This window comes from Eptatretus burgeri, chromosome 12 (genome assembly GCF_056783735.1).
Source record: "Eptatretus burgeri isolate ZD-2024b chromosome 12, Ebu_testis_v1, whole genome shotgun sequence".
NCBI classification, from domain to species: Eukaryota; Metazoa; Chordata; class Myxini; order Myxiniformes; family Myxinidae; genus Eptatretus; species Eptatretus burgeri.
In genome coordinates, this window is record NC_140972.1 from 74,156,862 (window position 1) to 74,179,361 (window position 22,500).

The 22,500-nt window shown below is 44.3% G+C and overlaps 1 protein-coding gene across 5 annotated transcripts in view; it reads left to right on the forward strand.

Moving 5' to 3' along the window:
• Positions 1–22,500, forward strand: part of LCORL (ligand dependent nuclear receptor corepressor like) — a 238,576-nt gene that overhangs the window by 23,807 nt on the left and 192,269 nt on the right. The window contains exon 1 of one of the 5 annotated variants that reach the window (XM_085848526.1): positions 18,044–22,500. This exon is cut by the window's right edge and continues 3,150 nt beyond it. The exons of the other annotated variants lie outside the window; for them this stretch is intronic. The gene's annotated coding sequence lies outside the window, so the exon portion shown is untranslated. Of the gene's footprint in view, positions 1–18,043 lie in introns of those variants that run through there. 5 annotated transcript variants of the gene reach the window in all.

Consider the following 22,500-nt stretch of genomic DNA (forward strand, 5'->3'; position numbering starts at 1 on the left):
ATATATATGTTGTTGTTCGTCTTTCGGCTGCTCCTGTTAGGGGTCGCCACAGCGGATCATCCGTTATGATCCGCATACTGATTTGGCATAGGTTTTACGCTGGATACCCTTCCTGACGCAACCCTGGTCGCCTCTTACGACACAGGGATAAGGATTGGGTTTCGCCATGATTCCGGGCTGCCCTACACCCTCTCATAGCACGGCCCAGCGCAGAGCACCCATCCTCAAGCGATCCTCCAACCCAAGCCTCCGAGTCACCGGATTGCAGGCGTATGCCACTACGACCGATATATATATATATATATATATATATATATATATATATATATATATATATATATATATATATATATATATATATATATATATATATCTCAAGTTGTGGACGGATTCAGACGAAACTCGGTGGACACGTCGGGTGTGTGACAAGAACAAGCCTATTAGGTTTGTGTCAAGGGCCGATGCTGATCTGGCCTACCCGTGGGATACAAAACGTAAATATGTTACACTCTACCGAGTGTTGTAGTTTCCCTTTATTTATCAAGATCCTGATTAGGGAGTGGGGGTTTTCTCTGCAGTTTCTAAGATATCAGTCGTTTTCATTTCCTGTCATTGGTTTGTGTGCAAGACTTTGTGAAAAAATTGCCATCTATTGACATTTTAAAATTCCATCTTCCATACATTATTATGTTGGAAGTTTTTGTTTTTTTTAAAGAAAAGTTCAATAATGCATAAATGTAAAGTGTGCTGTTTTTGCGTGATAAGATAACTCGGTTCCATTAAATGATCACTTGTAAGTATAGAAAATGTTTTGACAATTAATATTGCTTTATTCCACAAATGCATGAAATTGCAGTCTTTGAAAATGTTATTCTGGACATTGCTTTTTCAGAAATATGATGCTAAGGCCTCCCCCCCCCCCACCCCACCCAACCACTGGTTTCCCAAAACATTTTGATACAGGCCACAAGCAGATTAAATATCCTGTTATCCTACAGAATAGCAGTTTATTGTGCAATGCTAAAATTGCAAAAAGCATTTATGAGCTCAGACTGCCCTTGAAATGGAAATGGTGCCTGTAGCTAATGGCTAGTGGTTAATGGCATGATACTGGTTTTGTTGGGTCAAAGTTCACATGAATTTCCGTCGGCTGATTTATTCATTCATTTATTTATTAATTTTTTTCACTTATGTTGTTACCGGTAAATTGTATGGTACTAGCAATGAAATTGATTGCACTGCTTTTTAATTGCTTTTGGTTGAGTGAATGCCCCCCACCACCACCACCACCCCCCCTCCCTCCCCCAAACTCGTTTCCTCGGTGGGTTCTTCATGCATTCCAATTACTGTTCACGATGATTTAATCCTGTCGGACGAATTACATCCATGATTTGGTTGTGTCCAACTTCACACTTTCATATCATTTGTCAGAAATGTTGGTTCTACCAAGCACGTTATTTGCTGTAATGTTTGTTACTTGCATACGGACGTAATGGAACCCTTTGGCGTGAGTTTGACAGTTGTTATTCTCATAATTCACTTTCCTGCTGAGTTGTTTTGATGCTGCAAAAAGCCTAGTGTTGAAATTATCCTTTGCAAGAAGTCTGTTTTTCGAGTTGAGCTTGGCTTCATCATTGTCCATATCACAAACTTAGTGAAGTCGAGCGTCAAAGCACCATGTCATGGTGAGGATCAACAAATGGGGTGGGGGGCGGGGGGGGAGAAACTCTCATTTGTCCTTTACAAGGAGCACTGAGACTTCAATTTTTTTTAATGTGTGTCAACATTGTCAGATTACATGAACACTGGTTTATTAAAATGCCTAAAATACCTAAATATAGAAAAGCAAAGAACTAAACATATAATGGTGATTGACAATCTGGAAATGCAGATTTAAGACAGCCTGTTCATAAGCTTCTCTTTCTCAAGACACTGCGTGCATCATGGGTTTCTCTTCAAATATTTATCTTTAAAATCTTGGAAATAATCAGGGATATTTAGAGACGGTTGCTTATTAACTTTTTTTTGTCTTTTTTTTCCCCAAAGATACCTTTTTTTTTTTTTTTTTTTTTTTTTTTTTTTTGTATACCTTGGTCGAGGCTCGTATGAGAGCTAACACACAACTCACAGCAAGGAGGCATGAGACAAGAGGGGCGGGAGTGGAAGGGACAAAACATTGGGGAACAGACACAGGTGAACTGTGGAAGGGAGAGGGATGGGGATGGGACGGGGAACATGGCGAGGGGAAGATGGACATTAAAGGGACTTTCAGGAAGGAAAGCAGGAGAATTGAAGGAAGTGGGCTTGGGTGGATTATCGGCCGTAGAAAAGATCGAGGATTTGGATGGGGGAAGATAAGAGGTGGTGGTGAACAGCTGTTTTGAAAGCCTGGAGGGAAGAATGGGAAAGAATAGAGTGAGGAAGTTTATTCCAAAGGCGGGAAAAAAGAGGAATGAAAGAGTGAAGATGAGCAGTGATTCGTGATTTTGTTAGTTTTACCAGAAGGGGGTTGTTGGCGGACCTTGAGCGCCCTGTGGAAATGTGGTTGGGACAAATCACAGAGAGAGCAGGGGGGGCAAGGCTGGAGAGGAGTCGGTAGAAGACAGAAAGACCACCGACCAACCTGCGGTGATTGAGTGAGAGGCCCAAAGACTCAGCTTCATTGCGGGAGATGCCAATGATCTTAAAAGCCCTGGTTTCGACAGCGTGAAGTCGAGAAAGGTGGGAGGCAGGAGCACCAGCCCAGAGGGGAGAGCAGTACTCCATCAGGCTTTATTTGAACACTTAAGGCTGTGCGATGAATTTGGACTTACTTAATAATTTAACCTTGTGTGGCCCTTAATTCATATCATAAAGAACGTATTTGAAGTTGAAGTTGTTGTACAAGGAGCATTAAATGAAGGGAAAGGCCATTTGGTTTTCAACATCTCTCAGTGCCTTCTCACCATCGCGGTATTTTACATTTTGCATTTCACACCATAAGATGAAAGTACGAGTTGTTGAAAAATGTTCCAATGAATTGGGGGGAAAAAAAGAGGTGGAAGATGAGTGAGAATAGGATCACCTTTATGCATTGGAGATGGAAGGCAAGGTGGTGAAAACGGGGGTTTAAAAGAGCGTTTCGAAGTTGTTTTGGAAGGTTGAAGGGTGGAAGGAAAAATAAGACCGTGTGTCCTGAAGCTCACCTGGATCAGGAGCAACAGTCACTCAATCCCCCCCCCCACCCCCGCATACTCCCTTGGACCCCAATTTATTAATTGGTTAATTTTTTTTTGTATGCCGTGAACAAACTTTGGTACATCACGGGTGATGAAGGTTGTGTTATACCTGGTGTTGGCTTAATGGTTAGAGTGGTGGGCTTCAGATCATATGATCCTGAGTTCAAACCCCCTTGGCTGTTGAATTAATACCAGGTGGGGTTGACTCTGCCTGTCATCTTTCCGAGGTCGGCAAAATGAGTGCCAGCATGCTGGTATACTGTGTCGGAGTGGTGACCTGTCCAGCATTGTGTCCAATAGCTAAGGAGTCTGCTTCAGCAGCACCAATGCTCTGCACAGAGTATGGTCCCAATGGATGGATGGATGGAAGGTTGTGTTCGAGTTTCATCAAAATCATGTGTGGAGTTTTGGAGGGTCAACCCCCCCCCCTCAATAGACCCCCAGAATGAGCACAGATTTTGATGCGGTCGATACACTTTGGTACATCACGGGTGATGAAGGTTGTGGTCAAGTTTCATCGCAATTGTGTATGTTTTCAGAGAAGAGAGAAAATAGCTATTGTGGGAGGAGGGGGGTCAAAACCCCCTTGTAGAACCTCAGAACGAGCGGACATTTTAATGCGGTCAATACACTTTCGTAAGGCATCAGATTTGAAACTTGAAGCCAAGTTTCATCAGAATTGTGTTTGGTTCAAGTGATAATGTCTGAAGTGGTTACGGACTCACTGACTGACTGACTTATTCATTTACTCACCTACAGACATTCAAGGCAGGTATGGGAGCATGCGCTCGAGCAGCGCATCGCTGCGTCCACTTTCCGCTGGTACTCCAGGGGCCTCCGCCTGCCCATCCCCCATGCAGATGCCTGGCCCATCCCCATCTCCTTCAGATGCCGATCAACCTTCTGCAACCAAGAGGCACGTGGTCAGCCCATTGGCCTCCTCCACTCACGAGGCTTCCTCGCTGAGAGAATTTGGTGAGAAGGATCAGCGTCAGGAAAACGAGCCGCTTGTCCATACAGCCGCAGCTGACTTTCACAGACTATGCAGGTCACAAATATCATTTGAGTCTCTCTCAGCAACCACCCGTTGGACACAAAGTCCGACTGGCGATGGCCAAGGATTCTCCGAAGAGACCTGGTACCAAAGGAATTGAGTCTCCGCCTCAGATCCCTGGTCAGAGTCCAAGTCTCACATCGATAGAGCAAGACTGGAAGCACAAAGGGCCTGAAGACTCGGACTTTCAATCCTCCTGCACAGGTACCGGCAGCACCACACCCCATGAACCAGTGGATCCATGACTCCCCAGGCCCGACCCAGACATCCATTGACCTCTGGCTCACAGCCAGCAGTGACATGAATATCACTGCCAAGGTAATTGTATCTCACCATGACTTCAATATCCTCACCACAAACAGGTACAGACAAGATGGCAGCCTCCAATACTTCATTGAAAGCCTGGATCTTAGTTTTGACCCAAGAAACCAGTAATCCCAGTGGCTCCCACTCCTCATTCAGCACCTTGCGGGCCCCCGAAAGGATATCTAAAGTCTCCACAAAGTTGACTGCATCATCTACGAAATCAAGGTCAGAGATCTTGACATTCCCAAATGATGCACCACAACTTGATCTCTCTGACATCCTCCCAAGAATCCAGTCCATACAATTGCTGAAAAGTGTGGGAGCCAGTACACACCCCTGACAAACTCCAGTAACAACTGGAAATAAGTCAGAGATGGTACCACCACATCTCACAGCACTCTCAGTGTCAGAGTAGAGTTGAGACATCAGATCGATCAGTTTTGGTGGCACCCCATGAAGACCAAGAATCGTCCAGAGGGCATCCCGATTCACTGAATCAAATGCTTTACAAAGATCAACATAAACTGCAAGCAGCCCATGCCGAAACTCTCGTCTGCGTTTGGTGAGGACCCAAAGAGCAAAGATACGGTCAATCGTTGACCTCTTTGGTGTAAAGCCTGACTGCTCTGAACACTGGTGCTCAAGCAGATGGTGGCGAACCCTCTCAAGAATTATCCGAGCAAAGACCTTGCCTGGCACAGAGCAGCGTCACCCCTCGGTAGTTGTTGCAGTCTTGGTGATCACCCTTCCCTTTCCAGAGAGGGACAACAAGGCCCCTCTTCCAGTCAGTTGGGATGATGCCTGTGTTCCAGGCAGAGCACAGCACTGGTTGCAATGTCACAAGTGCAGCATTTCCACCAGCCTTGAGAAGTTCAGCATGGATGCCACAGATTCCTGGAGCTTTGCCCCATTTCAACCAATTCACAGCAGCCTGTGGACCACAGTTGATTGGAGGGTCAGCAATAGGGATTGTAACAACCTTGATGTCCAACTCGACAGCTGGTGGGTCAGCTTGCTACAACCGTTCAAAGTAACCAGCCCAGCGGGCCTTCACTTCAGACTCCTCTGTCAAGAGCCTACCCCCCTCTGCTCTAACTGCAGTGCACCGAGGGATGGGCTTGGATGAACGCAATGCGTGAATTCCCCTGTAAGCAGGATGAGAATCCCTTGACCACAGGTGATGCTCTACCCCCTCACAGATTCCTCGCACATAGGCCTCCTTGTCCACCCTTCGCGCACGTACAGTTTTATGCCTCAGCTCCCTGAACAGCTCAGCTCTGCCATTCAGCCTGGCCCTGCGACTCTGGTCAATGGTATCCAGTGTCCCTTGAGAGACAAAATTCTTCTTTGCCCTGCAGTGAGTTCCAAGACATCCACCAGCAACATCAAGGACGGTGGTCTTGAAGGTACTCCACAACTCTTCAGGACCTCCCAAAGCACCCAGACTCCTCAAATCTCCACTCAGCCTATTTGCAAACTCCTCAGCTACCCTCTCATCCTTGAGCTTGCCAACTTCCAGCCGAGGCTGGGATGGTACCATTCTCCTGGATTGAAGGTGCAACTTAAGAGTTGCGACAAGCCGGTGGTCAGTATTGAGGAACTGAGCACTCCGGTAGACCCTGCAGTTCTGGATCATCCTCCAGTGACCATCAATGAGGACATTGTCAATCTCCTTTGCCACACCACCAGCGTTGGAATACCAAGTCCTGTGATGAGCCTGTGGGTGCTGAAACCATGAACCAGCCACCCTAAGTCCTTGACTTCCTGCAAAGTCAAGGAACTTAGTGCGATTCTGGTTCATGGTTCCAGACCCATGGGGACCAACACACGTCTCATATCCATCCCTATCAGTTCCAGTTGATGCATTGAAATCCCCCAAGATTAGAAGTGTATCTCGCCTGGGACACTCATCGACCACAGACTCGAGCGTGACAAAGAATGCGTCCTTCACGGTGAGATCACTCGCCTCAGTCGGAACAAACACAGAGACCAGGAGAAACAACACCCAAGGAGTGACGAATCCTTAGTCTCATAATACGCTCATTGACCGGTGTTACCTCAATTATCATTGGAATCAGCTTATTGGACACAGCTACAGCAACTCCTTGGGCATGTTCACCATCAGAGCAACCAGACCAATAGTCAGTGTAACCACCCACCATTATCTCGCCGCAATCCGGTCTCTGAACCTTAGAGAGTGCTGCAATACCGATGTCCAAATGCTTGAGCTCAGATGATAACAGAAACAGGTGATCATCCTCTCTTTGGGATGGGACATTCCAGGCGCACACCTGAAGGGCCGCCTCAGGTTAACCCAAGCAGGCCAACGTCTGGTGGACGACACCTCAGTAACACTCCGACACATTCCCTCAATCTGACCTGGGAATGTTACCCCGTGGTTTCCCTCCTATCATCAAATATTTGGGGTCCCGAAGGCTTTGCCCCAATCCCGTCATCCGGTGAGCTGCTCTGCGAAGGGAAGCTGCAGAGGAGGTACTCCCACGGAGTGGGTTTTCAGATCTTTTTTATGCTTCTAGAATGTTTTGCGGAATAAAGGGTTTTACGGTGGCCGGAGTGCAAATGCTGCCACCAACCTCCTAATAAGAAATATCCCAACTGCCGGAGGACATCCACAGACACAGTTGGGCACTAGATATGGATGGCCGTTGGCTCACAAGGAGCCCCTCCGCCCTTTGACAGGTTTTGGTTTTAATCCTGCTGGGTGTCCATATCCAAACACCCTCCTCACCAGGAATCATGGTGGGGTAGACGGTTTAGTCGCCGACAACCCGACCATGGAACAGGTTAGTACAGGTTCACATGATACCTGTATCAAGTCACAGATCTGACCTGGCCTGACCTACAGACACTGCTCGATCACATAAGCTCACCTGACTAAAGTCAAGGTGAGATAAAATGAGTATTGCGGTGTGAAAGGGACAGGAGAGCAATGGAGGTTTAGGGTGTGAGGGGTGTGGTGTAGATTTGCAGAAATGAAGATCAGGGGAATGGGAAAGTATAATTTTTTTATTAATCTAAGTAGTTTCTCAATTTTCCACCTTGAATCGATACAATTGTTAAGTTTGCACTGTGTAACATGTCATTCTTATAACAGGCCAAAAAAATGTAATGTATTTTAAGAATATTAATTCAAAGAAATAGAAAAAAGTTTGGAGTTTTCTCTGCACTTTTGATTAAAGCACAAATCGCCAGGATCCATTCTATACAAACAAAAGTTTAAGGACCACAAGAGAGCAGAGGTAGTAATACAGGAGGCTGGAGTAGGAAACAGGATTAGGGCCTAAAGAAAGAAAGAAAAACATTTTAATATTTCTCCTTTCTTCTTCCTACATATCATGTTGGCTATTGAAACATTGTTTATCATAACTTGCGAAGACCCCCATCCTTACCGACAGGATAATCCCCCCGAATTGGTGTACGGTATTATATTATCTCCACCACAAAGGTGGACAGAGGTTATGTTTTCCATCCCATCTGTCTCTGAGCAGGATATCTCCAAAAGTTATGGATGGATTCGGACAAAACGTGTTGGACAGGTTGGGTGTGTGATAAGAGTGAATTGAATATATTTTGCTGAAGATCCGAGCACTAGAGTTTTATAAAGTGATTCTTCACAATTAAGAGATGATAGAGCATGATACTTTATTTCAAAAAGTTGTGGATGGATGATGACAAAACTTGGTGGATGAGTTGGGTAGGTAATAAGAACAGGCCGATTAGATTTTTGGGTACAGTTCGGATGTAGATCTGGCCTATCAGTCAGATCGAAAATGTAAACTGTTTAGCCTGGTGGAAGTATGTGCTCCACTGAGTGTCATTCTAGTTATGATTTTCAACACCCCCTCCCGTGATGCACATTCTCGTAGAGAGAATTGGGGTGCTCCCCCCCCCCCACCTGAACCACCTCCTTCTCCCAGTGCTATATCCACTCTGTCTGTCTGTCTGTCTGTCTGTCTGTCTGTCTGTCTGTCTGTCTGTCTGTCAACAGGATATCTCAAAAAGTTATGGACCGATTTGGACTAAACTTGTTTGACAGGTTGGGTGTGTGATAAGGGCGAATTGGTAAATTTTGGTGAAGATCCGGATCCAGGTACTCGAATTTTAAACTCCATATTAACCCCTATTTTTAACCGCGATACTAACCCCCACCCCCTTACTTAAATCTTCCCTTGCACGCCCAGAGTACAGCCAGCAACTTTCAACTCATTGAGTTCATCGAGCAGTTTAGGAGTGCATTTAAGTCCAACACACAGAGAAAGAAACATTTATTAAATTGTATACAGTATGATAAAGGTTGGAGAACATTGCCTTCTTCAGTGTGTGTGCGCATGTGTGTACGTGCACACATTAGCATGTCATTATTTCCAATGCCGATGAAGTCTGGTGATGATGTGTGAAAGAGGAGATGCAGATAGGAAACGGAAATACAAAACTATACAGATGAGCGCAATTTTTGTAACGAGCACATTCCCTTGAGTGTTTATTGAGATAATCCCTTTTTATAATTAGAACCCAATTTCCCTTTATAGATATAGGTACAAAAATGTATAAATATATTCGTAGACATGGGAGCTAAAAAGACGAGTTTGACCGAAGCCTTGTTCTTTCTTTGCAGAATTACATCACAAGCAATCACATTGTGGGGTTTTGGGGGATTTTTTTGTTTTGTAAAATGTCATATTTTGTTTTTTTTCAGAATCTGCACATGGTATAGTAGACTGTCTGTAAAATGAATGCATGGTAGCAGAATTAAAATGTAAAAAAAAAAAAACACATTTAAAACCATCTTATCTGAAATACTTTGTTTTCTAGACTAATAAAAAGTTGACCGTGCATTCAAGTATGTACGGGCCTGGACTTTGTGTCCAAGAAATCCTTTTTCGATTGAGTGTGAAAGACAACTTCGTCTTTGATCACGTACATCAATTGGCAAGTAGACAGGCTTTGAAAGTGAAAGGTGCAAAAAATAAATAAATAAATGAATTGAATCAAAAACAGGGATGAATGCACATAAATCGAGCTGAACTGTACTCATTCCTTAAAATGATTATTTTTGCCTTTGATAAGTCTGTCTAACATGTCTAACATAAGAAGTGTTTGTTTTGGGAGTTTTTTTCAATTTGCATTGTCAGTGGAGGACGAGTAGTTTACAAGTTATTGCTCATCGTGCATTGTGACATAGTTGTTGACATGACTTGAGTCATTGTTAACTTGACATTGCCCCGTGCGCTGCATTTTTCATGGAACAAAAAGCATTGAGCGTGGCTGTGGAGCTGCGTAGTTGATCTGTGTGGCCGTGAGGCTTACAAAGGCTGCTCTTACAGTTGTGGCATCCATCAAAGTGGCCTGCGAGAAGTGTGGCAGGTCTATCGGTAACGAGACGTTTGAGGGGAATCACGAGGCGGTATACAGCAGACAAAAGCAAAGTCGGTGATTTCCCTTTTTGGATCGGACAAATAGAAGGTGATGGCCTTGCTGTCGCAGTCACTTTTCATGGAGCTTTGGCCATGAGGTGCACTTTGATGTTTCCTTGTTGGCTGTTCTTAAAGCACCCTTATTCTGGACATTTCCATCTGTCTGTCCACCAAACTTTGGTCAAGCCAAGGGGCTAAACCACTCAACCGATTCCAATGAAATTTGGTAGGTAGGACCAATATTTCTGGGAATCGTGTGCTTTCGAATATGGGACCCCAGGCCCGAGCAATGGCATAGCAACGGCCCTTTAAAGTGGTCAAAAAATCGAAGAAAAAAAAAAAACAAAGATCGAAAAATCGAAGCTTAGAGTTCTGTGCGCAATCTATCTAACTCCATGCCAATTTGCAGCCCGAACAAAAAATATTTATAGGAGGAGATAGGTTTTGGGCGAGTACATGTCGAACATTTCAGAAACGGTTAATTGTTAATATCTCTAAGAGAAAGTCTGATTTTGATGAAACTTCGGTGAAATGTGTACAATGTGGCTAGCATGTACACAAAAATGAATGGTTGCTATGCACACCTCAGTTGCTTAGCAACAGCTAAAATACTTTATCGTACATCGTACACTTATTGTGGACTGTACAAAAAAATCAATACCTCCGAGGGACCTGTTTTATTTTGTGCCCAAGGAGAATGTCTTACAGCATCATATAAAAAAATAAAATCTTTAGCGAATTGATAAATGGAATTACCAGGGCTGCCATTTGTTAGTCTCTTTGGAAACATGCCTGAAATTTCACAAGGCGGGTTTCTGGGCGCAAACTGAGAGGGCTGTGATAATCGTATTTATTGTGCTAAATTGATTGATGGCATGTACATGAATATCGGCTAGTCGCGTTGGCCAGCTTTCCATCTGGAGCGAGCAGCCATGTCGCCTACCGGCTTGGTACTTACGAAATCTAAAGATTTCGTAAGTATATTGATCGCTTCCATCCTCTGTTTGTGTGTTTGTTTGTAGGCAAGGTAACTCGAGAACGGAAGAAGCTACCAATGTCAAATTACACCACGTGTTTCAGGAGGGTGATGGCTTGCGCTGATTAGATTTTGGTCAAAATCGGTCAAAGGTCAAGGTCACAGTGAGGTCAAACATTTGATTTTTGATGGTTTGGTACAGAATCATCGTATAAACTTCTGGTTTGCGTCGCTACCTTCTCGAGAGACAGCTTTTATTAGATAACGTCAGAGGTCAAGTTGACGATTTCGTAAGTACCAGTCTATGACTGCTTATTTGTGTGTTTGTTACTTACAAAATCTAAAGATTTCGTAAGTATATTGATCACTTCCGTCCTCTGTTTGTGTGTTTGTAGGCACGATAACTCGAGAACGGAAGAAGCTACCAATGTCAAATTACACCACGTGATTCAGGAGGGTGATGGCTAGCGCTGATTAGATTTTGGTCAAAATCGGTCAAAGGTCAAGGTCACGGTGAGGTCAAACATCCAAAACATGATAACTCGAGAATAGTTACCACAGGTATTGTTGACGGAGCGTGAGTTTGGAAGATTGAGGTAAATTTGGCGGAATTTGTGTGTCAATTCGTCGAGTTACGGCTGTTTTAAAAATTTCAGTGTTAGTGCCCATGGCGCAGAACGCCTTGCCTAGTTGTAGGCCGCGTTGTGTTTTCGATAAAGATTGTGTTTAAAAGTCATTTTTTCATCCCAATAAAGCTTATCGTCGCATGCCTGACTTGCTAAGCCGTCGGATGGTGTAAAGATTGTTTGTGGATTGCCGAATATTACAGTTTTATGACTTTGATAAAATAATATGAAATAATTCTGTAAATTCCTGTGGAGAAATGGAGCATTTTTGCTTCGGTCGACGTTACGAGTTCGTTTTAACTTCGATTTTAATTTTGTCTTCGGTTTTTGTGATCGCTTAGGACGCTTAATACTCGGTTGTCGAAATTCTGGTAAAAATCGGATGTTTTATGAGATTTATGTTGGGTGTAGTATCTGAGGCTGAACTGAATATTATGCTAATGAGGGGGATTGTAACACACGGCCTTACGCGCTCATTTTAAAGTCAATTTAAATTCTGTCTTCACTTTTGGCAATGGTTAAGTATGCTTAACACTCAGTTGTCGCAATTCTGGTAAAAATCGGATGTTTTATGAGACTTTGGTCGGGTGTCGTGTCTCCGCGAGGGGTGGCATGGTGAAATGGTGCCGAATGATTTTTGTCCGCCTCGTGGTGCGCCGGAGACCTCAACACGGTTTCCCGCGCTGATTTTAACTTCAAATTAAATTATGTTTCCACCTTTCATACTGCATAAGGTTGATCGACACTGAAATAGAGCGAATTCGACCTGAAATTCACTTTTATCGAGAGAAATAAATCGAATGCGTAGGGTGGATGTGGGTGCCGTTGATGCCGCGGGTCCGTGCAGGCACGGGAGAACCCAAAACTATCTCCTTGAGGGACCGTTTATTGTTAGGGTCTGCGTGATCAATGTTTGCATCTTTGGGGGTTTTGGGACACGCTCTGCAGGTTTCTGTAAGAATTCCAGTGTAAGGGAGATGTTTTAAGATTGTATAAAGATATTTCACCCGTCGCACCACGGCTCGTCGCGTGGCGCAGCGCGCTCGAGCAGACGCGTCGTTGAGTCACGTAAAGGTTTTCGCATGTGCGCGCTGATGTCATTGCGCTCGCCCCGGCGTCCTTTCGAGTTGAAGGGGTCATCGAGTGTGTCCTTTACGTTAATCCGCGGTAACTCGAGAACGGAAGAAGCTACCAATGTCAAATTACACCACGTGATTCAGGAGGGTGATGGCTAGCACTGATTAGATTTTGGTCAAAATCGGTCAATGGTAAGGTCACAGTGAGGTCAAACATTCGATTTTTGATGGTTTGGTGCAGAATCATCGTAGAAACTTCTGGTTTGCGTCGCTACCTTCTCAAGAGACAGCTTTTTTTAGACAAGGTCAGAGGTCAAGTTGACGATTTTGTAAGTACCAGTCTATGACTGCTTGTTTGTTTGTTTGTTTGTTACTTGCAAAATCGAAGATTTTTCAAGTATATTAGTCAGTCGAGTTTGTCTGTCTGTCTGTTTGTCGCCTCCAGGTCACAATTTTAAACCGATCTTCATGAAACTTCACCACATGGTAGAGTTTGTCATAAGGAAGAAGCCTATTATTTTTGAGGTCAAAACGTCAATATAGGCCAAAGGTCAAAAACTTAGGTGAGATTTCTAAAATCCTCAATTTTCATCCGATTTGACTTGAAATTTGAAAAGGATTTATATTTCAGGTCATTGAATTAAACCAGCCAATTATTTTTGAGGTCAACGTAGAACAAAAGGTCAACTAAGGTGGAATTTCTAAAATCCTCAATTTTCATCCCATTGACTTGAAATTTGAAGAGGAGTTGCATATTTGGTCATTGAATTCAGCAACCAATTATTTTTGAGGTCAAATTTGTTTAACGGATTTTGCAAGTATCGTGCTCTGCATGACGTCTCCTTCTTCTTTCTCTTCTTCTTCTTTGTATGTTAGTTCTGTCATTGCCATTGTTTACAGGAGATTGGAGCATGCTTTGGGGGGGGGGGGGTGTGAATTATACCTTTTGAAAAGTCACACATTATATTACCAAATGTACAGTATTGTGCCAGCCCAACAAAATCTATCAGCTCTTTCATTAAAGTGCATATTTTTCCCATAATGCAATTAGTGGGGCAGATAACAGCAATTTTTGAGAGGAATCGTGCAAATGATGATACAAGCATCAAATTTGGCACATTTGTTCTCCAGGGGATTCTAATCAAATCTGCCTGATTGACCATTTGAAAATCCGAATTTTGAAAAATTTGAAAAAAAAAAAGTTCAAAAAAGACAAGATCACGAATCAATGTTGGATGCTGGCTGAGATTGGTGAATGTTTCAGAAACATCATCAAGGACGTTCCAAGTCTGCCATGCAGTTTTCTTCCCTTTACCGCGGAAGGCAGACACGACGTCACATCCAGTGAACGCATGAAGTATGGGATCCCTCGAGCTTTCTCAGGCCCTATTGCAGAAACTACCTCATGGACTGGAATCCATCGCGCCTTGGCTCCTACGCCAAAGGCAATCCACATGTTATCAAGACCTAGTTCCTGTAAGGATGGCAGTACAGATATTGCTATGACTAGTACGTCCGTGTCATTAGCCTTAATGATAATGGACTCGCTACCATCCGTCGTTGCATCCCTGGCGTGTACAAATATTCGAGGGTCAGCTTCTTCATGACAACATGGAGACACAGCATCCAGTGACTTCCTTGTGTTGCTAATGGCATCTTCTCCTTTTGTGACAATGACTGTGCTTGTCTGTGCTTCACACATCTTTTCCGCAAGGAAGTGAAACAGCTCAGTCTTGTTGCTGTCATCTCGAAGAAAGCTTCTCCAGTTGCTTGGGGTCTTACTGGTTCCTGTCACTCTTCTTCTGATTCTTTTCCCCCTTTTTGACCTTGCCTCACAATTCAGACTTGCCTTCTTGTACACATCAAACACTACGTCCACCCTCTTGTACCTGGCACCGTAGGTTTCCACCTTTGGGATGATGTCTTCTTTAGCATAGTCATCAAATATCTTTGAAGTGCGTGGTGGTAGGGCATTGATAAGTGCTGAGCCATCAATGATGACTGCATCTCCCCTTGGTTCTCTGTCTGGGGTGTTCACTTGCGCTTCAAGAATTTCAGCCAGCTGTGAGTTAAAAAAATGTTTGAAGTTTTTTTTTTTTTTTTTTTTTTTTTTCAAATTTTTCAAAATTTGGATTTTCAAATGGCCAATCGGGCAGATTTGATCAGAAAGCCCTGCTGAACAGAAATACCAAATTTGATGCTTGTATCATAATTTGCACGATTTTTCTACGATCTACTACACTAAATGTGGCATGAGTTTTTATAAAGGTGTCGTTGAAATATTTGGGGCAATACTGCACTGTGGACCCTTAAATATACCAGTGTGACCGCTCCTTGCCATATTGCTGTGTCTGTTTTGGGTTTGATGATAAGATCAATAAAAGTCTGCAATGACCACCGCCATATCCCTGAGTTAGGCCCAGACGACAAGTTGAGGCCTGGACTTCCGGTGGGGGGGAAGTATCTACTTGTACACATAAAAAATACGGTGTCTATTAATTACGTATAATTGGAACGTCCCCTTTAGGCCTTTAAAAATCCTTTAGACTGCTTCATCCTCGAAACTCTCTTGACCTTTAGACCCCGTTAAACATACATGGCAAGTTGAACGTGACAAAAAGCGGGTTGGTAGGAATCGAAAGCGGGGTTTGTTTGTTTTTTAGCCCCTTGCGCCGATTTGCGACGAGACAAAAAAAAGAAACTTTTTTTTGTTTTAATTTTGGTTATTCGTTTAACTTGATGCCCAAGTTGTGTTTTTTTGCAAATGCCAGTTGAAATTCACAACTCTATGAAAAAATAAATTGAGCAATGGGGAACCATGCGGCTGTGAGCAATGCAGCACGCAAAGGGTAACGTTCACATACAGTATCTCCAACTCCCTCCGCCACAAAGGTTACTGGGAATCCCCAGCAGAGCACCACGGCCAAAATACCATTCTTGATTAGGCTGAAATCAACTTTAATATCACCCATCACACAACGTGCCCAACTGGGCCAAAAACCATCCGCACCCGGAATGGCCCCTGCTCGGTAACCCCATGCCCACACAGATGCGGAGGTTAGAACAACATAATGGCGTAACCACTTTTTTTCCTCATCTTTTTCTTTAGTTTTCACGCTTATCTATCTACTATCATTATCGGTGATATATATAACGAAAGTAGGTGACGGTAACTGGCAACAAATACTGGGGAGGAATACGTAAGCTTAAACAAAAATACTTAAATGGTCACTAAACATGTGGGAGGTCACCAAAATCATGCACTCATAGTCAGATATGCTGAGACCATCACCGGGTAGACTGCCTTCCGGTCTCGGGGATTATTCTGCCCCATGACAGTATTTATGCCAGCATTGTGACCACAATATGGTTCTTAGCATCCAAAATATAATCCTTGAAGTGTTTGGGCTGGTAGCGCAGATGGTTGGAGCATCTTGGTGTACAGCCAGTTGGGGACACCGTTGGATGATCCTCACAGGTGTCACGGATGGTCTCAATAGATTGGGAGAAATCAGGTCCATGGGTGTTAACCAGGATATAGAATTTGGCTGATAGGGATTGGCAAGGATTCAGCACTGTTGGTGGGTGAAGACAACTCATAGGGGATGAATGGGGGATCTGGTGGTTTTGTTGTTGGTTGAAGGGAAACGTCCTTGGTATGCAGTGAACCACCATGCACCCGATTGCGAGGGAATGGAAGCATATCCTTCCGGTAGTCAGGGACTTTGTAGCATTCAGATTTTTTGAATTTTTAAGCTGCACTCCTCAATTGGGACCCCACAAAATTATGTATGTTGCACCAGGGTCCATCGGTGGCAGAGACGAGGTCGTGGTTTCTTGCACATGACTTGTTGCGGTCGGAGGACAAATAGACCAAATCGCTGACTTCCACTGTCACATTGGCCTCGAAAGACCCCATGGTGCCTTAGATTTCTCACTATGGGGGTGGTTTATGGAGCGAAGGTGGTGTTGAGCTTGTATCATTTGCAGGTCCGAGAAAGGGATTTGCAGATTGGTGAACTGATTCCGCTGCCACCACATCTCTCGGGCTGAGAGGCCCCGTGCACGAATTCGTGAATTCACACTGCCGGTGGCCAGTGCGAGGGTTAGTGGGGTTACTGGTCCTCCCACAGGCTTCTGTCGTAGGAGTTCGTCTTAAATTCACGAACTGCCTTCTCGGCGATGGGATTTTTATTCGGACTTTTAATACGACCAATTTCAATACACATCCGATGGTGCTTAAGAAGCTCATCGTGGACCAGATGTGTGAAGCCGGCGGCCGGATCGGTGCGGATGACAGCAGGTGGTCCATCCAATGGCCAGAGCTCAATGCATAAGCGGATCAAGTTATCGTGGAGATTGATGTGTTGTTCGTTCTCCACAATCCACGATGTAGTGTAGGAAGTGGTACATTATTGCAATATAAGAATTAGCTGGTGATTGCGTTTTATGATATCTGCTGCAAAAGGTACACCAACAGCACCGGGGGGGGGGGGTCTCCAGTGGACTGCTTGATAATGGTGTGGGGTGTGCTGCGCAATGCAGCACACTGGTGGCACCTCGAGGTTACTTGGTCGATTGCTTTGTCCAAGTCAAGAGCGTAAAAATAGCGGTGAATCACCGAACTGAGTTGATGGCGACTCGGATGATCCAGTTGAATGTGTAACGCTGTAAGTACGCCATTGACCACCTGACGTGGGACAATGATGCGCTCACATGCCGAGGACAAGGTCTTGTCTCGACGGACTACAACTAGACCATCGTTGGAAACTGAAGCAACCTAGAGGTATCGTTTGACGTCCTTGATGTTGGTTGCTGTCTTTGATGGGTGGGTGCCCTGAACCAGGTGGGCATGAGTCCACCATAGGTCTGCGCACTCTGCCTGGACTGCCTTCCAAGCAGTTCTGTTGGTAAAGGGCAGTTTGGTACAGCCGGAAATGATGTCTTGGGCTGACACATGCAGGAACGGTCTCCTCCTCGCGTCTTATGAAGGTACAAATTTGACAGGAGGTGTCAGTACAGTCTGGTGCATTGTGGCTGGCAAAATCAGATGGGGCACAAAACTTTGATCATTCGTTGGGAGCAAACATGTTGTCAGGGTCGAGGGTCACAGTTGTAGCGTGTCCTGAGGGTGATGTGAGTGTGCATTTTACTTTGGGGGAGCTGGTCTCGGTATAGCCAGCTGGGTGTTCTTTGGTGTACTCGGGTATGTACACAGGGTGGATTTGGCAAAACTGCTCCTGACGTTTGAGAACTCGTGGTTCGTTGGTTAAATTGGGGATCTGAACCATCCTGCTGATGCTATGGATGATACTGGGGGGGGGGGGGGGCAGAACTCACTTGGTCACAGGGACCTTGCACTAGGGGCATCCGCGCGAGGTTCGAGTGTGAACACTGAGTCACTACTCGACATGTCATTTGGGAGGACCATTTCAATAAACTCTCCGGGCCACAGAGTAGTTGATTGGGGTGGGCCACGTAGTACATGAGCTCGGCATACTGCATGGCGATCAAGGCTCCTTCCTTGAGACCCATACACGTATGTGGTGCCATCACCCAGGATAACTTGGCACTTCGTAGGACGGATTGAGATGTCATTAGACTCCATGAAAGGTGTTACTGCCAATACCTCCACGTCAAGATTTTTGATGACCAGGCCCTCAAACAGAAATTCTCTTCCATCACGTTTCAGTATCAGTCTGGTCTCACCAACAATTTGAAGAGGGGACAATCCATCAGCCTGACGAGTGGCCTGCGTACTCCTCTGAATCTTGGCTCCTAAATTTCTTAGTTGTCTCGCGAATCAGGTTTCCCATGACACCACTGTCAATGGTGACTCAGGTTGTGTGGTGACCGTGGAAGGTGTCGAGATAAGGAGACTGGCGAATCTGGACACGTAGGGTTGTGGCCGGTTCTGTAAAATCTGTTACTAACTAGCTTGTCCGCACGGGCACATGTTATGCCTCCAGGATCATCGTCTGACTCTTCAGTAATGTCAGCCACTTGGCGTGCTCTTGCAATGTAGTGACGATCTCGTTCGGGAAGGAAAGGACATTCACTGAGGAAATGACTGTAATCAGTACAACGTACTTGTTTGCAGAGGGGACAGGACTTCGTAAGGTTGTTGGAATGAGTCCCCAAAAGGACTTGACAGGGTTTTGACGATGGGAATGATGCCGGGCGGGATGCTTGTAATCGAGATGTTATAGTACGCAATGACTTTGCATCTTCAGCAGTGTGGAGCTCATCTAATAGTGACTCAAGTGCCTGGGATATCTCCGGCTTTATGGAGGTGAAGGTGTGGGACCTGAGCTCAGTTCTATGGTGTTGTTTGACGAGTCTGGGGAGTCCACTGTGAACAAGACGAAGCCATGTGATCACAACAAAGTTCTCCAGCGAGGGGGATAACTCCTCATCTTCAGTGATCACCTGGTTATGGTGGGAGATGCCGCCATCCCGTCGAAGCAAGGTATCTTCCACAAACGCCATCAGGTGTTGGTACAAGTCTTCATGGTGCTCCTTGGGGTTATGGCGTATCGCTGCAAAGTCAATGAAGTGTGCACCCGTCGACTGGAATCCAAAATGTCAAATCGACTGCCATATATTGGCTACAGAAGTGGAGTTTCGGGTCATGGTGCTACGGGATATCACAGGGCAGTAGTTTGCAATCTGACCCAGCATAAGTTCCAGTACGGTGACTTCCTGTTGGGCAGTGCAACGCCGCTCAACGGGGATGCTCCCACCATCATCCAAAAGTCCACGAAGAGGGAATGCTCTGCTCTTCTTCTCCCAGGTGACGTCCTGGGTAAGCAAGGGAGCAAAGTTGGGATCGAGCGATAAAATATAAAGAAAATTGTCTCCTACTTTCAAATGAGTTTACCGTTTCACTCTTGCTGAGTGACCACTGCTTTGGTGCACGGTGTGTGGTGGCCATTTTGGTGACGGGTACGGGTTGCACAGACGATGTTTATAACACAGCTACAGATTGAGCTGGTTGGCCGCTAACCTTCTTGTGAGGTGCGATTGGGGTTCAAAAATGGTTCTCGTAACAGTGACGTTCTGCCGATCGCCGTCTCCAGGATGAAGAGTGCGTGGAATTGTATCCCGATGCTGCCACCATGCCACAAAGGTTACTGGGAATCCCCAGCAGAGCACCACGGCCAAAACACCAATCTTGATGAGGTTGAAATCAACTTTAATATCACTCATCACACAACGTGCCCGACTGGGCTAAAAACCATCCGTGCCCAGAATGTTGGCTTAGCGGTTAGGGTGGTGGTTTGGGATCCTAGGGTCCTGAGGTCAAGTCCCGTTGGCTGCTGAATTAATACCAGGGGGTTGACTCAGCCTGTCATCCTTCCGAGGTCAGCGAAATGAGTACCAGTATAGCAGCCAAAGGGCTGCACATGAAGGGAAGAGGTATTGACGGATTTATTAAACCTGGTATTGGTGTGGCGCAGACATGATGGGCCGAATGGCCTTCTGTGCAAAAATTTCCTTGTAATTCCTTGCCATGTTAGCTATAAACCCCGTTTGACTCTTTTGGACCCATTAAAGAGCAGGTTGTGGGTCACCAAACATGTTCTGAAAATTTATCATTATGATTATATGTGCAATAAATAGTTCGATGCAAACTATTGTGGTTGCCTAACTATTGGGAGAATTAATGAAATTTAACTCTGAAGTTGTTATTTCTCGAGGCTGTTGAAAAAAAAAAACAGCCGTGTGCCATATATGGATGGTGACGTCACGTTCTCCAAAACAAAGCGGACGCTCACTCGCTCATTGAAGGAGTGTCCAGTTCAGCGGGCCATCCTTTCGCTTTTTTTGAGCTTGCAACTGCCTATATTATCGTTTCTTATTTTGAATTATTGTGGAACAAAGTTATTTGGATATTTGTACATCATGCCTCGTACGTGTGTCGTCATGTTTTGTGAAAATGGCTAAAAAATGGGTAATCGCTCCCACCGATTCCCGAAGGAAACAAACATTCGCCAGCAGTGGATAAGATTTGTACAAACAAAACGGGCAAATTTTCCCCCAAAGAAAACGGGTAAAGAGGACCCTTTGGATAGACTTGTCATTTGTGGTGACCATTTCACAGCTGAGGATTACGAAGGCATAAACACATCTGATCACCACTCTGTGAATATGAGTTGTTGGTTGACAAGTTCTCCAGATACTGCTCTGTCACAGAATCATTTATTGAGTTTAAGTGAGAAAAACCTTGAAATGTATTCTTAGAGAGTACATGGAAAAACACATAAATATACTTTCTGTAAAACACAAGCATGAAAAAATTTCTCAACAAATCAACTTATTGTTGATTAAATTACTTTTTTAACATCATCAGCAAATTGGGCTATTTCATTTCAATTGTAAAAAATTAATCAATTTTCCACTTTTTTTTTTCTAAATTTGGGAGAATATTTCCCAATGAGGCTAAACATGTTTTGGTATTTATATGCCACAACAGTCTCCTGAAAGTTGGGGTTTGTTCTAACTGTTCACTTTCGCTGGGGTCAAGCTCAGCTGTCAGAAAGACTTCAACGCCAAGGCTGTGGTGTATAATATATTTGGGTCCATCATTGATTCATTCTATTTCTGACTCTTGAGCGACAAGAGGGTTAAAATTATTAAATCAACTCACAGACAAATCAAACTTTACATTATTTTATGCATCGAACAAGAAAATGAAAATCTACAAACCAATCTGTCTGGTGGAGTCTGTCAGTATGAACTGCCGGACAGTCAGTCCTGCTGCTTGTACACGAAATTGGCCGTTTTCTGGCACTTGTAAGTGGCTCAAATTTATATGGCTCAGGGCCAGAAACTCCATAGTATAAATTCCCATCATCCTCCGATTCGTCCTCGGCAACATCGGAATGAAAACACTCAATTTCATCGCTGCTGAAATCACTCTCTGATTCCATCCCACCATTGTTCACACGCTGTTTCCGAATGTTCACGAAGTTTTCGGAGAATGTGACGTCACAGCATCTTTGCTAAATTCCAGTCTGTTTTTCGATCACCGACAAAAGTTTTGACTTAAAAGTTAATTTTAGCATATTTTGAGTTTCAAATGTAAGAAAATAATTGCCCAACGATTATTAATGTGATTACAACCTTCAAATCACACGAAGTCATCAGCGACCCAAAACCTGCTCATTAAGACCCTTTCAATCCCTAAAGACCCATCAAACCCCTCAAGACCCGAACTACTTTTGGAACATACCCTTCAGAACCCTTAAGACCCTTTAGACACCTTTGACCTTTTTAGGCCCCTTAAAACCATTTAGACCCTTTAAGACACTTTAGACCCATCGACCTTTTAAACCTATAAACCACTTTAAACCTCTTAGACACCATTAGAGACGAACTACTACTGGAGCATACCCTTTAGACCCACTTAGATTCTAATTACCTCCGCCACCGACAGCGAAGGAGGTTATGTTTTCATCCCTGTCTGTCTGTTTGTTTTTCTGTGAACAGTATATCTCAAAAAGTTGTGGACATATCTGGATGAAATTTTGTGGACAGGTTGGGTGTGTGACAAAGACAAACTGATTCGATTTTGGTGAAGATCCGGATCCGGATCCGAGTACTATAATTTTTTAAGTGATTCCATACCATTGAGAGAGAGAGAGAGCCAAAAACTATATTGTACTGTATGGCATGATATTTAACCTCCGCCATCGAAGATCGGAGGTTACTGTTTTCACCCCTTTCTATTTGTTTGTTTGTTACTTAAGAAATCTAAAGATTTCATAAGTATATTGATCACTTCCGTTTCTGTGTGTTTGTTTGTT